The following is a 14,077-nucleotide window of genomic DNA, read 5'->3' as shown; positions in this document are numbered from 1 at the left end:
AATTCCTCCCTGTGTTGGCCTGTCACTGAGGCTGTGTTTCTGTGCAGAGACTCTTTGTACCTTCTTGCTCAGACGGATGAGCTTGAGAGGTGGTTTGTCTCAAAGTCTGCGTGAGGTTTGAAGACTCTGGGAAGGTGTAGAGACCAGGAGGGTTGGAAAGGGTGCAATGGCAGGGGAACGGGCCTTGGGATGCAGGAAAGTGTAGGTGGTGGTGGCTCTCTGCCATCGCACGCCTGTTTCTCTCTGTTAGAAAATGGGATGACTCTGTGATTCTGAAGTTCCTCAAATGGATTTCATCTTAGGAAGGTGTGTACCTTCCTGATGGAGGGAGAATGGAAAAGGAACAGTTTTTCAGGTGCTTATTATGTGCTAGGTCTTGTGCAAAGGCTTGTATATATCATCCCACTAAACTTGACAAATTCTCGAAAAACTGGCATCACTGCCACTGTACCGCTACTACTATTCCTATTTTAGTTTATGTTCTACAAATGAAGAGACTGAAAGTCAGAGGGTTGGCGGATGTGTCCAAGGTGGTTCTGCCAATAAGCGCAGAGTCGAGTCGGGATTCTCTAGACCCCACACTTTTAGGAATATTTTACAGCATTTTTTTTTCATAATTCACGTATCAGATTCCCCACCACCAGAAATGTGTGGCCAGACTGGGTGTGATTATCCCCATTTGACAAATGAGGAAACTGTGCCTAAGAAAGGTTAAGTGACTTGGCTAGAGCCACAGAGCTAATTAGCAGTAGAACCAGACTTAGATCTTGATCTCTTGATGCTTAGTCCAGACTTCTCCCGACTATTCTAAGCTGCCTGCTCTTTCTTGTCACTGCTATACTCAATCTTATTCCTGAGTCTTGATTTTTGAAGGGTGGAAAACTTGCCTGTTTTAATCTCCAAACTTAAAGTGTAACTTAAAGAGCCCCAGGGAAAACAAATCAACTGCAGTGCTTTCCGTCAAGGCTGCAAAATCCACCCCTGAATTAATAGGATAGTTATTGTATATAAAATGTTAACCTGATTAAAAACATATTTATTGAGGATTAGCAAGTCTGTAATAGCTATAAATCTCCTTCATGGTCATTAAAATCTTAAAATATGTTTCCAATAACAATGCAATTATTTATATAATAATTGCCTGAGTAAAAGAGAATTAAATGCATATTTGGTGAGTATAGATTTCAATCTGTAACACACAGAGAGCCTGGGATTGTGGGGTGGGACAATAAGAACAATGACGATCTCCTTAAAAGAAGAAAGAGTGAGTAGGAGCATAAGGCAAGGCGCCCCCCCCCCCCAACCCTCCCACCCACTGTGTCCTGGACCTGCCTGGGTCTCACTGACATTTCACATGGGGTCTGTGCCAAGTGTTTTCATCGTGTTTCCAGATGTACCTAAAGTATTTCCTGGGTGAGAGTCAAAGTGGAAGAAGCAAGTCCAGCAAAATGGGAGAATATATTTGTAAATTGTGTATCTGATAGGGACCTAGTATCCAGAATGAAAAAAAAAAGCAAATTTACAACTCAACAATAAGAAGAAAATTAGCCCAATAAAAATGGGCAAAGTATTTGAATAGATATTTCTCTAAAGAAGATGTATAAATGGTTAATAAGCACAGGAAAAGATGCTCAACATTATTAGTTATTAGGAAAATAGAAATCAAAACCACAATGACAGATCACTTAAAAACCACTGGCTAGTCAGAATGAAAATAGTGGGCAATCACAAGTGTTTGTGAAGATGTGGAGAACTTCGAACTTTCATATATTTTTGGTGGGAATGTAAACTGGTACAATGACTTTGGAAAACAGATTGCCATTTCCTCAAAAAGTGAAATACAGAGTTACCATATAATCCAGCAATTCTACTCCTATGTATATAGCCAAGAGAATTGAGAACATGTGTTCACACAAAAATGTGTACACAAGTGTTCATACTAGCACTATTCATAATAACAAAAAATGGGAACAACCCAAATGTTCAAAGATTGACGAATAGATAAACAGAATATGATATGTCTGTATAATGAAATATTATTCAGCCCTAAAAAGGAATGAACAAAAAATCATATATTATATGATTCCATTTAATGAGATTTCTGGAATAGGCAAATCCATAGAGAAAGAAAGCTATTTAGTGGTTGTCAGGGGGTATGGCAAGGAGAGATTGGGAAATGACTGCTAATGGGTATGGGGTGTCTTTCTGGGGTGATGAAAATATTCTGGAATTAGATAATGGTTATGGTTGTACCATTTGTGAATATACAAATGACCACTGAATTGTAACTTTAAGGAGATGAATATTATGGTGTGTAAATTATAGCTCAGTAAACAGAGTATGAAAAAATTTTCAAGACTTGAAATGCAAACAGTCCTAGAAGCTCTAAATCACTGGTAGTTTACCTACTGCGGTAAATAGTAGGTGCTGTCTAGTAGGTGATCAACATATATTTGTTGAATAAATAAATGAAAAATCAAATTATTTCCCGAGGAATCAGGTTTTGATGAAGGAAGAGACAAAAGACCAGAGAAGCTTGAGGGAGCTCTTTACAATACAAAGGAGGCAAGGGTGAGGGGAAGTGAGCTGGGAGATAAGGGGTAAGCCTGGAAAACAATAACTAAGACATTTCCTTTTTTCACATTTTTGTCTAGACTGTCTCCAGATGCTCATATTGTCTCCCTACTCTGGCCTGGTTTGGTTTTGCTCCCCAGGATATCCCTAGTGCCTGGTCCCTACTGGGTTCTCAATGGAGACTTGTTTAATAAATGAATGATTAAAACTTCAAGAGCTTGTTTGAGACTCCTTGGTAATTTTGGGCGAAGGAAAGTTGAGAATCTTAGGTAAGAAAGCCAGATTTACCTTTTGAAATAGGATCCTCCTATTGGACAGAAAAGCTAAGCCCTGGCCCCTTAGCCCTCTGCATAGCTCTGCACAAGGTTAGGAATCTCTCTTGCCTCATCTCCTACAGTGTGGCCTGGAGCTAAGCCAGACCTTAAGAGGGAAATAGCAGACCTTGCAGTTATTGGTGGACTTGTCCTGACCTAATGGTGGGGAAGACCCATGGGTTCAGTTCTGTCTCTAAGCCGTGCAGTTGAGAGGGTTGGCCAGGGATTGCTGTGGTGGATTTTACGGGAATGTTCATAGTAAGGATTGTACGCGGTCAACAATACACACATGTAGATGCATGTCTTTGTATCTGTATTATTAAAGACAGTATCAAATGTACAAAACACACATTTATGTGAATAAGAGAAGTATGTATTCGCTCAACAAATAATTCCTTGCATACCTTCAAGAATACCTTTAATAAATAAATTTATTGCAATAATGTCAGAACAGGACCAGTTTTTTGTCTTGCTCTGTCACTAAGTGTGGGTCTTTGGACATGTGGCCTTACCAGTCTGTCTCCCAGGTCCTCACCTGCAGAAATCCAAGTTTCATTTCTAGCTTTTGAGTCTGCTTTTTTGCATTTACATGACAGAGGTGATAAGGGGCAAGGAACATTAAAACTAAAGCTTTTTTAAAAAATAATTATTATGAAATAAAATCAACATGAAATGAAGATGAAATTCTCTTACAAAGTTAGGAAGCAATAATGGTAATAATAGATTCTACTCTCCGGCAAACTAAGGCATATTTGGGATTAAAAAAGAGGGACCCAAGAAAGCCTTTGACTCGCTTTCAAGCACTGTGAGCAGGGTAGGTCTATGTAACCATCATCTTTCAAGTTCTTAAAATACTGTGATAGTAGCTCACATAGTTTTAGTACTTCCTGAATGCCAGTCATTATGCTAAATAGTGTATTGTTATTATGTCATTTAAGCTTCACGACTGTCTTATGAAGTAGGTATAATTATTCTTTTCTTTTTACAGATGAAGAAACTGAGGCCCAGAAAAGTTAAGTATCTTGCTCAAAGTCAACAGTTAGCAAATGACAGAGAGATTTCAAACCCAGGCAGTGTACCTCCAGGCCCAGCACTCTTTTAACTACTAGACAATACTGCCTCTTATTTTTTGATTCTAAGATATGAAATCATGAATTGGGCATATTGTAAGCATCATTTCCCAAACTATAATGTAAGATATAGGATAAGAGAAGGGTTAGTGATTTATCATCAACAGAGAAAGGACCAATTCTTTTTTTTTTTTTTTTTAAATGATTTTTTATTATATTATGTTAGTCACCATACAGTACATCCCCGGTTTCCGATGTAAGGCTCGATGATTCATTAGTTGTGTATAACACCCAGTGCACCATGCAATACGTGCCCTCCTTACTACCCATCACCGGTCTATCCCATTCCCCCACCCCCCTCCCCTCTGAAGTCCTCAGTTTGTTTCTCATAGTCCATAGTCTCTCATGTTTCATTCCCCTTTCTGATTACCCCCCTTTCTTTATCCCTTTCTTCCCCTACCGATCATCCTAGTTCTTATGTTCCATAGATGAGAGAAATCATATGATAGTTGTCTTTCTCTGCTTGACTTATTTCACTTAGCATTATCTCCTCCAGTGCTGGAGAAAGGACCAATTCTTAAACCATATCATAATTTTGCAAGAGGATTCCTTTTGGTGAGTAAGATGCATTAGTCAGAGTTGGTGCAGCCGTTGGGACAGGTCATGGGATCTAGATTCCATCCTGTATGTCCTTCTTAGGCAAGCTGCAGTGCCAGTCTTCAGAGCCTTGGTTTTCTATGGTGGTCTGCTCCTTGGTTTGCATTTGGTTTCTGGGCATAGAAGGAAGGAATCCTTTCAGAGGTGGAACTGAGGGAAGTTTCAGGGAGTCTACCGATCACTGATTCAGAAGTGAAAATAACCAGCAAGTGCCCAGCGACATGGGATAGCAGGCCAGAAGGGAGTTTGGGTTGATCCCAGCTCTCCATGGTTAGATTCTTAGGATTTGGTTTATGAGCAGTAAATTCCTCCATGAGGTTTGTCTTTTCATTTTATTGGAGAGAGTTCTCTCATAAAGTTCCCCTCCAGACCATCAAAACTCACTCAAACTCTTGGGAACTACACATTCCATCTGCATGCCTTGTGATTTCCTCCCTCATAATGTATCTTCTTCCCTTCTGTTAGGAGATCCATCTCAATCTTTTTTCCTCTCCCTCTATCCCATCTCAACGAGTGATCCCAAGAAACTTTGTTTTCCTAGAGCTGCCATTTTGAAAATGTTGTTTCCTACTCTAGGAACTGCTTTATGAGTAAGACAGGACACCTCTCCATTTATCTATAAGATGGGGGAAAACGTAGGAGTTAGTATGGTGCTTAGATCTAATTTAGTTAGGCCTACCTCCCAATGTGAAAATGGTCTATATATGTCAAATGGTCATCTAGTGGCTTATAAATACCCTCAGAGACAAGGAACAACCGGTTCAATTTTCAGGCAGTTCTGGTTTTTTTGTTGTTGTTGTTATAGGGCATAAATGTGGTATCTACCCATACGTTCCATTTCTTCTCTCATTCATGAGACAAGACTTTAAGATCACTTTCATGGCTTTTGCTCCATTAGCCATCCCAAGACATCATCTACTTTCTTTATTAAGGCTACATGTCTTGTTTTTCATGATTCCTATGTATTTTTTCTTCTTTCTTCTTCTACTTTTTTTTTTTTTTTTTATAAGTAGCCTCCACACCCAACATGGAGTCTGATGCAGGGCTCAAATTCATGACCTTGAGATCAAGACCTGAGCTGAGATCAAGAGCCAGTTGCTTAACCAACTGAGCCATGATCATCAACAAGTCTTGGGGCCCCTGGATGGCACAACTGGTTAAGCGTCTGACTCTTGGTTTCAGCTCAGCTCATGACCTCAGGTTCTTGGTCTCAGGGTCTTGAGGTCAAACCCCGTGTGAGACTCTGAGCTCAGTGAAGAGTCTGCTAAAGTTTGTCTCTCCCTCTGCCCCTCCCTGTGATCTCTTTCTCTCTCAAATAAATAAACACGCCTTTAAAAAAAAACCCAACTCGGGGCGCCTGGGTGGCACAGCGGTTAAGCGTCTGCCTTCGGCTCAGGGCGTGATCCCGGCGTTATGGGATCGAGTCCCACATCAGGCTCCTCCGCTAGGAGCCTGCTTCTTCCTCTCCCACTCCCCCTGCTTGTGTTCCCTCTCTCACTGGCTGTCTCTCTCTCTGTCAAATAAATAAATAAAATCTTAAAAAAAAAAAACCCAACTCTCTCAGAAGGTGAGTCAAAGTGAATCAAGGCATATTCCAGGTGTGGACCAGCAATGAATATGCTATGGAGGAGACAGTGGCAAAGATGGTGTACCCTCTATGTTCTGTGTTCCATATCCTAAGAATCTGTTATTCATTTTTTTTCTTTTGTAATCTCACTTCTATGTTAACCTTTCAGAAAATTAAATCCTTAAGTTTTTCTTACTAGTGCTGCTATTCAGGCATATTGGATCCTCTATGATCTACTAATAAGATAGTAAATGGACCAAGCAGAACGGTCTTCTTTAGTAGCGAGAGACAACGTTCTCTGAGTAGGGCTCTGTGCGGTCATGAGGTTGACTAAAGTACATGGTGAATGAACCTGAGTAGACTCTTGAACAAGGCAAAGGCACTGAGGTAACAGAAAAAGGCCACTGTTTCATTAGATATTTGGCAGGATGAGACTTGGGTACTTGAATTGGGTATGAAAATCAGGGGTAGAATTTGCTGAAGAAGCCAGAGAAAGAATATCCGTGGTCAGGAATGAGAAATCCAGTGGGTGCATTTCCACTTATTGATGTGATGGGAAGAAAGTTAGGCATGATATCTCCTCTCTGAGCTGATGTCGTATAGCCCATGAGCATTTAGTGTACAATTTATAGACCTTGATAAATTCTCTTCCCTGAACTGCAAGTATTTGTGTTGTAATCAGAAAAAATGTTTCATGTGTTCTGAGCAAGACCCCAGCTCACCACTGAGAAACTATAGGGAGAAGAACCACAGGATGTGTTTCTAAGGCCCCATGCTTCTGCTGCTGCTGCTCCTTCTTCTTTTTTAAGATTGTATTTATTTATTTATTTGTTGGGGGGGGGGAGAGAGAGCACAAGCAGGGGGAGCGGCAGGCAGAGGGAAAAGCAGGCTCCCTGCTGAGCAAGGAGCCTGATGCAGGACTCAATCCCAGGACCCTGGGATCATGACCTGAGCAGAAGGCAGACGCTTAACTGACTGAGCCATCCAGGCGTCCCTCTAAGGCCCCCTTCTTAAAGTTTCCTAAAGGTGGGGAGACCCTGATTTCTTCCCGTAATCCTCCAGGCATCCCGTGGTCATAGATTTAGGAGGTATTTTGGTTACAAACTCAAAACAGGAATGGGCACTACCTCTTAATCCCGGGGCGGGGAGGAGGGTCTCCAACACAAGTGGAGGTAGAACAGAGCCACTGGGGTCAGAGGAAAAGCATTGGAGAGAGGAGTGAAGGGTGACATCTCCTCGCAGTGGTTCTCTCCCTGCCCCTTACCTCCCCATTGCACCTCCCACTATTGGAGTGGACAGGCTGGGGAGACTATGCCCTGGCTCGGCACTAGGGGAAGAGGGCATAGAAGGGGTGGCCTATCATTTTCTGCAGATCTCAGCCTTAAGTAAGAGTGGCAAAAGGACTTGGGGAACTTCCTGTATGGGTTAGTCCAGCTTTCGAGGCTGAACTCTTGGGCAGCATTAAGGGATCTGTTTGTCCTGAGGGCATCCCGGTCTAACTGGCCCTTTAGGAACTAAGCAGGGATGGTGCTTGGAAAGAGTCCCAGAGATCTCACTATCTCTCATCTTTCTTGATAACGCCTAGCCCTAGAACCATCTTTGGGTCATCCAGGGACATGAATTCCTAGCACAGTGGCTGGTACCTACTAGGCACTAACTCCACATGAACAATATCATAATTAAAAATTGATCGGGGGGGCGCCTGGGTAGCGCAGTCGTTAAGCGTCTGCCTTCGGCTCAGGGCGTGATCCCGGCGTTCTGGGATCGAGTCCCACATCGGGCTCCTCTGGGAGCCTGCTTCTTCCTCTCCCACTCCCCTGCTGTGTTCCCTCTCTCGCTGGCTGTTTCTCTGTCACATAAATAAATAAAATCTTAAAAAAAAAAAAATCGATCGGATCAGTTTTCTCAAATTGGGTTAACCATTCGCAAACATTTCGAATCTGGAGGACCTGAAAGTGTTTTGGGTTGCGTGAATCACCATAGAAGAACTATACAGAAAATGATTTTGTTATTCTTATTCCTGACAGATAACTGAGCACGAAGTGACTTCCTGAACAACCCCACAGAGCGTTAGCAAAGGCCTTGGGAAAAGAACTAGGAGCCCTGCCTCGTTCCTTGCTATGTTAGGCAGCAAACCCTACTTTCCTTCGCCAGGAACAGCAACCCGATAAGGCTCCCTCTGCCAGATACTAGCTTCCCTGCCGAGTCAGGCAGGATTGGAAAGGCAGATGTTTGCCAAGCGGAGCTTGCTTTGAGTCATATCCTGGTAAATGTGTGTCAGAAGCAGGTGAAAGATGTTAAATTTCACACAGACGGTGCACCAGATGAAAGGTGAGGAGCATAGCAGCCCCCGGCTTTACCTTCATGCCCAAACCACCTTCTGTTCTGCAGAGAGAAACACACCACAAAGTTGCAGAACAGAGTGCAGTGTTATTCCCCGGGGCCAAGAGTTAGGATGCAGGAGGGCAGCCAAAGTGCTGACACTGGGGTCTAGCTTCCACCAGACAGGAGACATTGAGGCTTTAAAGAGGCAATAGTGGCACAACATCATGAATGTACTTAATACCATTGAACTTCACACTTAAAAATGGTTCGGATGGTAAATTTTATGTGTATTTTACAACAGTTAAGAGAACAAACTGACAACCCGAACAGCAAAGTACTAAGCAACAGCAGCAGCAAGAACAAAGCTAGTAACTCTTTCGTGCAAACAGTGTAACGGGACGAAAGAGCTTCCTCTCGAGCGGAGCTGGAGGATCAAGTGGGACGTTGTGTGTGTGAGTCTGCTGTAAGGCTACACCAATGCACGCTTCATCCTGGTGTATCTGTGCTTCTGACCACTTGTCCTGCCCGGTGTTGCTCCTGGGACCCAAGGAGTCCTCTCCTCACCAAATACAATCTAGTCCAAGGCTGAAGGTTTCCACCAGGGGTCCTGCCTAGGGCCTGACTGTCAGCACATGCTAACTCTCTCTGACCACGCATGGCTCCCTGCACCCCGAGAGCTTGGCAAGTGTCTGTGCCTTCCTGTTTCTCAGCTGAGACAGGCTGGTACTGTCAAAGGAACGTTACTAAAAACTAAAAGAAATAAATGCGGAAACAACGACAAGTTGCATGAGTAAAAAAGTAGTTTTACTTTATTGAACACATACTGTATGTTAGTCACAAAGCTAAGTGTTTGATGTGTCATTTTTAACCCTTGCAGTACTCTGGAAGGAAATGATTACTGTGCTTTTCTAACATCAAGGGAACTGCTCGGAGACCCGAGGCACACTGCAAGGCTAAATCAAGACTCAAACCTAGTTTGACTGGCTCTAAAATCATACCTGACTTTTCCTTCCATACTGCTCTTGGATTTCACATCCAAAGGACTTCACCGAAAGAGCAAAGAGCTTTAACAGGCGCCCGCATGCCCCATGATAACCATGGTCTACGTCTGGTTGCAGGCACATTTTTCGGTCTTTGCCTGCCTCCCTCAACTCCTGCCTCTTTCTCAGTAAGCTCATGAGGATAGGGCTTGGCTTGCTTGTTCAGCACTGTACCGGTATGACCAAGAACAGAGCTGGGTATTTGGAGCATAGAATAGGTACTCATAGATATTTATCGGATGGAAGAATGAATGATCTCTTAGTGACATCACATTGTCCTCAGCACTCAAAGGCTGATCTGTCAGTCCATTTTATCCTGCTATCCAAGGACAGATATCAACTTTCATCTGTAAGTCACTCTTCAGACCCCAGAGTCCTTCTTCTTTTATTTTTTTAAATCTTTTTTATTTTTATTTTTTAAAAGATTTTATTTATTTATGTGACAGAGGGAGACAGCCAGCGAGAGAGGGAACACAAGCAGGGGGAGTGGGAGAGGAAGAAGCAGGCTCCTAGCAGAGGAGCCTGATGTGGGGCTCGATCCCACAACGCCGGGATCACGCCCTGAGCCAAAGGCAGATGCCCAACCGCTGTGCCACCCAGGCGCCCCCAGAGTCCTTCTTCTTAATACTGGTTTCTAGGTAACCTTTTTAGCTCTCCATAGACTTACTGAGTTCCATCAAATGAACAAATCCTTTCATAGCCTGTGTTATCTTCTTTACCCCCAGAATACTACAGACTGTATTATTGACCCCAGTGAATGATGATGGTGACTATGAACCTGGTGGTGATGGATAACTAACATTTATGGACCAATTAATATGTTCTAGGCATCATGCTAAGAACTTTACATGCATCGTCCCATTGAATCCTCACAATATCCTTTGACATTGGTCCTCTAATTGTCCCCATTTCACAGAGGAGAGAAACAGACTGAATGGCTCAGTGAAATGGCCAAAGTCATGAATAATTCTTTCTGCCTTCCAACTTTAAACTACTCTTGGGAAGTAGTAAAAAGACCCCAAGAGTGATACAGAACAGAAATTTACAATCTATAGAAACAAAGACTTCACAGGCAACATGACATCATTAAAATCATCTCTCTCAATAACCACTCTCAATGTGAATGGCCTAAATGCTCCAATAAACACCACAGGGTTGTAGATTGGATAAAAAGACACAATCCATCCATATGCTGTCTACAAGAGACTCATTTTGAACCTAAAGATACATCCAGACTGAAAGTGAAGGGATGGAGAAGCATTTTTCATGCCAATGGACCTCGAACTTTAAACTACTTTGTATTTTGCAACCCTAAATTGTTCTCCTTCTTATTTCACAAAATACATTGTCTTGGAAAAAAAAAAACAAACCAAACTCCACCCATACAGCAGACTTATGCTATCACAATAACCTACATTTACACCATCAGAATTAGCACCCACTCTGTAACTAAAAGGATACCCTTTAACAGGCAGATTTGGAATATTCTACTTGGTTGATGAAATTTGCCTCCCCTGACCCTCTAGGGTCCTTCACCAGCACTGCATTTCCTAACCCACTTCCTTTCAAAGTACGCAGTCCTTCCAGAAAACCCTCGAATTGTGTAACTTTTGGCTGGACTCCATTCAAAATCAGTATTTTACACTTAATCTGTTTCTAGATGGAGCAATCAGGATCAAGAGGATTTATGAGGAGTGCTTTCCTGGAGCCTGACCTTTCTCTCATGTTTAATCATTTATTTGTAGTCTAGTGTCTTCAATGAATTTCAGCCCTATCCTGGGGCTTCCAGATGTGTCATACTATCAGATAGCCCCTCACTGCTGGAGTTGATGGTCTTGGCAATGAAAGGAAGTGGGGGCAAAGGTGAAGTATGGGGTCTGGAAGCTTAGGGGATGACTTCTCAAGAACTTGTTGTAAGCTGCCTCTTCACCCCCAGCCTTGATTTGATTCTGGCTGTCTGTGGTCAGTTTCCTCACGATCTCTAGAGTGCTAACCATATCTTCCTTCGCACCTGGCTGACTTACCTTTTGCAGTGAGTTCAGCATTGGAGATAGAGATGGATCAGGGAAAGAGAGAAGTTTCAGTCCTGTATGAATTCGTTTGGAAAAGTAAGCATGTAGAATTTAAGCAAATCTCCATATTGTCCCTGGAATAGATTGAGGTCTTTGCAAAACCCAAGCAGCACAGCATGCTCCTTTTCTTCAAGGTCAAGCATTCCATGATTCTAGAGTGAGCGAATATATGTCCCCAGATTTGTTCAGGAATCCTTTCTCCATCTGCACGTCAGCTAGAACCTGGGTATTTCTCAAGCCTCACATTCAGACAGGTGGGGCTGCTGCTTTCCTTCTCTCCTGGTGTCACTTTAAGGTTACTGCTCAAAGGGACTGATTCTTTTCTCAAGAGACTATTTTCTCTGAAAGTTCACAATGTTCACCTTTCTGTTTGCTTCAAGGAGAACTCTGAATTCCAATCGAAACCCTGCAACTTGGAAGAGAGCTTTCCAATCTTCTGGAAATTTTGTGAGGTCATTTCACATGTTGGGAATTGGATACCAGAATTTTTAGATCCCTGGCTGGCCAAGGTGTACAAGCAGTAAGTAACCTGGTCTTCAGGATCCGTGAGAGAGACCTATCCCATAGTCCTTGGGAACTCTTCCCCTTTTAAACGCTTGTGTTTATTTTTTAATAAAATATTTCACACAAACAAAGATAAAATATAATGTATGTAAGGTATACAAGATAATCAAGTAAATACTCCTGGGTCTGTTTGCCCAACTTAGAAGAATGTTGCCGAAATGATGAAGCACCCACGTACCCTCCCTGTTGGTTAGTTCCTCCCTGCAAGGACTTTTATGTTTTGTTTTGTTTTTTAAAGATTTTATTTATTTATTTGACAGAGATAGAGACAGCCAGTGAGAGAGGGAACACAAGCAGGGGGAGTGGGAGAGGAAGAAGCAGGCTCATAGCGGAGGAGCCTGATGTGGGGTTCGATCCCATAACGCCGGGATCACGCCCTGAGCCGAAGGCAGACGCTTAACCGCTGTGCCACCCAGGCGCCCCAGGACTTTTATGTTTTTTGTTCTCTTGTTTTTCATTACTATTTGAAAGCGTATTTATGAATATATTTTACAATTTTGTGGGAATGAACTTTATTTGAATAGTATCACACGGGGTACTTGGGCTTTACGTTTTTCAAATTCACCTGAATTGATGCAATTTATCCATAGTTAATTTATATTTGCTGCTGAACGGTATTTCACTACATGACTGTGTCACAGTTTATTACTGTCCCCTTGCCAGTGCATATTGGTTGTCTCCCATTATGCTATTAAAAGTAATGCTGGTATAAATATCGTTGGCCATGTTTCTTGGCCACATGGACCAAGATTTTCTCCTGGGTCACAGTATTTCCTTTGACCACTTTCTCTACATTCTCATTTTCTCTGTAGGCTTCTCTTCTTCAGTGACCTCGTTTCTGGTAGTTATCCTCAGAGACTATGCAGCGGACGCTGGTGGTGGAAATGTAAACAAGGCACAGTGCCTTTCCTTGGCCCACCCCCAGGTTAGCGGGGTCATTAATCACAGCATTCATTCTGATCACCCAGCTGAAACCCTGACATTGAATTCTCAGAGGTCAGTTGGCCTGTGGTACCGTCTCGCACTCTCTCTACTGGTCACAACACCTCTTTCCTGCCTCAAAATCACTATTTTTACCTCAATCACTATTCCCCCCCCATCTTCCCCTCCCTTCTCGTCCCCCTCTTTACCTATTGTTCCCTTCCCCCACCCCAAATTTTTACCTGTCCTCTTGATTCTATCCCATGATCAAATCCCCTGACCACTCTTTCGCATACTTTTATTTTCAGTCCCTAGTTTTTTTGGTAAGCCCACCTAACATGGTGGGGATTCCTTATATCCCTCAAATCTTTGATTTTTTTTGTCTTAAGCAACACTCTCACCTCTGTCCTTTGAAAAATGCTTTTACATCTGCCACCCAACATCTGTCGTTGTTGACTTCTGCCCCAGACTCTATGGAAGATGCCTGCCCAGTGCTCACCAGTTACCTCCCAAGGATCAAGTCTAACGATTTTTCTTTGTACGCTCTGGAATTCCTCTCTGGAATTCCTCCCTTGTTTTACACAGCATGCTATTGCCCCATCATCCCTCCCAACACTCTCCTTGTTCATCCTCTTCTTCCTCCATGTACATTCCCTAAGTTCTACTTCAGAGGTATCATCCATTTCTTTCATTTCAGCCTGGGAAGTGGGGCTTCTCTGGGGACATTGTTGGGACCTCAGCAAAGGATGGGGCAAAAGCTTTGCACACTCAAGCTTCTTCTGGACCTGTAGGGACATTCAAGGGGAGATATGGTAGTGGGGTGGGGCAGCCTGTATTTTCAGATGGTTAAGATACTTAGAGTTAGGTGGCTGCTAATTTTGTGGTTTGGGGTGTCTCACCCACTTTTGCCAGTGGTTGGAATTTCTGGAGGTCAGGGAGTAGGTCCTTCGGGGGGAACCAAGACCCCACTGTA

At 42.9% G+C, this 14,077-nt stretch overlaps 1 long non-coding RNA gene across 1 annotated transcript in view; it reads left to right on the top strand.

Moving 5' to 3' along the window:
• LOC148108790 (uncharacterized) overlaps positions 1-14,077 on the top strand; it is a 129,110-nt gene that overhangs the window by 45,677 nt on the left and 69,356 nt on the right. Inside the window, exon 4 of the long non-coding RNA XR_015726971.1 lies at positions 12,000-12,139. This is a non-coding gene — a long non-coding RNA (uncharacterized LOC148108790). The remainder of the gene's footprint in view (positions 1-11,999; positions 12,140-14,077) is intronic.

The sequence above is a fragment of the Ursus americanus genome, chromosome 16 (genome assembly GCF_024610735.1).
Source record: "Ursus americanus isolate L20-20 chromosome 16, mUrsAme1.1.p, whole genome shotgun sequence".
Taxonomy (NCBI): Eukaryota; Metazoa; Chordata; class Mammalia; order Carnivora; family Ursidae; genus Ursus; species Ursus americanus.
Note: the sequence above shows the minus strand (reverse complement) of the source record. Positions and strands in the feature narration are given on the sequence as shown.